General features: G+C 34.6%; 1 long non-coding RNA gene across 1 annotated transcript; it reads right to left on the bottom strand.

Moving 5' to 3' along the window:
• Positions 1-2,477: 2,477 nt before the first annotated feature.
• On the bottom strand, positions 2,478-3,397 carry LOC106735189 (uncharacterized). The gene is made up of 3 exons (XR_001370599.1): positions 3,314-3,397; positions 2,828-2,964; positions 2,478-2,591 (listed from the first exon to the last, which is right to left on the bottom strand). It is a non-coding gene; the product is annotated as an uncharacterized LOC106735189 (long non-coding RNA).
• Between the last annotated feature and the right edge of the window lie 377 nt (positions 3,398-3,774).

Raw genomic sequence — 3,774 nt, 5'->3', positions numbered from 1 at the left:
ACAAAAGATTTCCTCTAAATTTTGTGTTTCCATGTTTGAGGTATCATTACTCAAACATTAATTTTACCATAGTTTCTGTATAGATATAGATATTCTGTTTATATATAAACTCAACCAAATTATAAGCCAAATTAAAAACAAAATATTCACCTGAAATAAATTAATGTATTTATAAAATTGGTTTAATAGATCAAAAAAATCACTTTCTAGACAAATATCTAAAGGCACTTCATAGACTCTACCAAAAATAAGAAAATAGTTACACAATAATTTGATAGCTTCATAAACAGCATGATTTTCATTGACAATACATAAAAGTAGAAGTCTAGGACTAGCAATTTTAATAAGATAAAATTCTGTTTGAGTCAATATTACATTTTAAATAGGCAAGACAACTTCAGCAACGAAATAGGGAGTCCCTCATATCACTGCTTTGAATGCAGACTACACAAAAGACCATAATTAAACAATTTGGTTGTCATTAGTCATACAGATTTCAGATGTAGAGCTTCTTGCTTTGACAATCCCAAAGCTAGAATACTGAAAATGTCTTAAGTCAAAGTACAAGTAAAAGTGATAGTACAAAATTGCATATTCCTTTTTTCTTTAATGTAAGAGAACTATGTCATTTCAGTCAATTCAATAATAATGATTTTTAAATAGTTAATAGTTATTCTGCATCTCTATGTAGAAATAACTCAAAATTAATTTAATATGTGCACATATTAATATACCCTGCTAACAATTCATGAAGATCATCTGTTGAATGACTCTATCACCCTGTTCCCAAATAAAATGACATATTGATCTTTGAAATAAATTGACAAAGTGACTGTCAGATAACTTTGCTCTAGAGTGTTAGGCAAACACAAAATTACTTTTCAAATTCCTTAAAGGCACATGCATAAATTCACCCTTACACATCTTCAGTCATTTAAGTACCTACAGAAAAATAAAATAAATACAAACAAATAGCCTATCCTGCTAAAGAGAGGAAAATCTAAAATAGGTTGTAATATGAGGTATAATTTTTCTGGTGCAGATGTTCATCTACTCATCTGATGACTCCTGATGTTTAATTTCCATCTATGTTAATTAATCTTGTGAGCTCTTATTTGCTTTGATAGGATTGCTTGTTTCCCTAGAGAACCACATCAACAAAAAGCTGTAGTTTCTAACTGTTCAGTAGATCTTTGGGAACAGATTTCTCTAGCTCTTTCAAATGATGTAAAGATGGCTTCCTTTAAAAAGTTATTCCCTGCTAAGTGTTGTTTGCATTATTAGTATGCTCTTACACTAGTGCACTGTAATGCCATGTATTACTTCAAGTAGTAAGAGAATAAACTGAGCATACTATTTAAATATGTAAACATCATCAAATACATTCAAATAGAGGAAAGCAGAATTTCTACTTCTAAACAAGATTTGATCAAATTTTTCTTTAAAAAGTAATCAAAACAGCAACATCAAATTTACTCAGCTACTACACATTATAAAATGGTACATGTATAAACATGGCATTGGAAATATGAATCCTAGAAAATCTCTATTTTGCATTATGTGCAATTCCTTCAACTATTATCATAGAAAAACAAATATATTTGCAAATATACTCAGTAATAACGATGGCTTAAAATATCCATATTTCATTTTTTTCCCAAATGTTAAATCTGATTCTTTTCTTAAATTATGACATAATTAAGATAAAGCATGTAAACATATTGGAACACTGAACAGGAATTCATAACATACACACCAAAAAAAAGGAACTTAAAGTTGCAAATGCCTAGGTGAATAGCATTGCAATTAAAGTTTTGCTTAAGCAATTACATTTGATGCTTAGCATAAGTGCATAGCTCTTGACCCATCTTATTAAGGGTTAATATATACCTTAGTACCTATCCTGTACTCTCAGAAGAAGTGAATTGATTCATTTAAAGCCAAAACTCTCCAATAAGTTTGAGATGCTGCTACTATATCACCACATAAACAAGTTTTATAGAAATATCGCTATTTAAGACACAAAGGATCAGAACAATGGAGTATAATTATTTATTGTCATATTAATCCTATCCTATTTTTGAAGACCTAATTACCTAGAAAAAAAGAGTCTTATTCTCTCTTTACCTGAAGAAAATTTTATTTTGGCAAGTACCTGGCAAGAGCTTTCCTAATTAGTTTTCTGCATATCTAAACCACACACCCAACAGCCCATGCAGAATGCATTCAAGAAACCTTAGTATAACAGTGAAGTGACTTCTCCAGGAGTTACTTACTTTACATAAAATGTGCAGGTACAAAAAGCTATCCATCCCTCAACAAGTTATTAGCTCAATGGACACATTTTCTTTTTCAAGAGAAAAATCTTTCTAAAGGAAACACTAGTCCACAAAAGCAGATAGCACTAACAATTAGTCATGTTAATAGTCAAACCGTTGAGGGAAAACAAAAACACACCACCAGGCAAAGAGCTTACTCACATTCCCTTCAGGCGTTGCCACATTTTTTCAGTCTGTTCTCCTATGAGGTACTTAAAAGAGGTGTTTTCCAGTTCTTCAATTTCTGTAGCAGTCGACCCCATCCTGAAGCTCCTAGGGCAATACAGTTACAGTCAGTTTCAGCAGCTAGAACAAGCATTCCTCAGTCCACTATAAATCTCAAATGGTTTTACAGTAGCATCACTTATCTATCAACACAGCTGGGATGTACAGAGGGGAGGGAAGCCTCTGCTAGAATTGCTATTGACTTTGACAGGCATATATCCACTGCTCAGCACATCACCCTCCCCCCCCCCCAAGCAGACAACAGTATAAACAGGCGCGCTGACCTCACGGGGACGATCCACACGTGTGAGCTTGCTACTGTACTACTGACCGTCTGAGTGTTCGAGCTCTCCCGGAAAGCAGCTCATCTGTTACTGCTCTGTGCACTGAAGCACATCAGAATTCCTGCAGTTTACGAGCTCTGTTATGCAGGAGAGAAACGTGAATGACTTTCGCGCTCCAGAAGAAGCTGAAATTCCTCTCTACCAACGGAAGGAGGGCAGGATGTAATAAGAAAACAGATGGTAGGAACCAGTATCTAGCAGCACCACACCGAGAAAAAAGTGCCTGTTTAAATGCCAAGGTTTTTATCTCTTAATTGATCAGGAACCAGCATTTAAAAAATAATCATGCTCTAACAATAAATACAACAAATATGAATGTCAACGAAGAGAAAATAATATAAAGAGCCATGCAGACAGACTACAGAGCGCCACAGGTTGTTACTGAAAGAATATGTGCATCAATTGATGCGTAATCATGCTATTCACCTTCTCCTAGCAACTCCACTCAGTAGGTAACTATCAATTTAATCAGTGGAAAACACAGCAGCTGCACACAGCCTGTTCCATGCTTCCTTTGGGGATTAAAAAAATAAATAAAATGAAACTAATGTGACTGCACTTATGTGCATGTGTTAAAGAAAAAGTGTGTGTGTGTATGTGTGTGTGTGTGTGTGTGTGTGTGACAGTGAGAAAGAAATAGAAAGGGAGAAAAAAGTACGAAGGGAGTGAGGGAGAAGAGGGAAACTAATGCTGCAGTGTTTGTGCATTTTAAAAGAAAAAAATGAGAGAGTGGACATAAAAGGAATCAGAACCAAGTTGTCTGCCAAGCCTCCAACACATGGCAAGCTTTCTTTGAAACAAGCACAGACCTTGAGCATGAGCTCCATAATAGCTATTGCTATCCGCAAGCTGCTAAGAAAAATACACTTCCAAGCAATCTCTCTTCT

This window comes from Tupaia chinensis, unplaced genomic scaffold (genome assembly GCF_000334495.1).
Source record: "Tupaia chinensis unplaced genomic scaffold, TupChi_1.0 Scaffold000322_1, whole genome shotgun sequence".
NCBI lineage: Eukaryota > Metazoa > Chordata > Mammalia > Scandentia > Tupaiidae > Tupaia > Tupaia belangeri.
The sequence above is the reverse complement of the archived record's forward strand: the minus strand, read 5'-3'. Positions and strand labels throughout refer to the sequence as shown.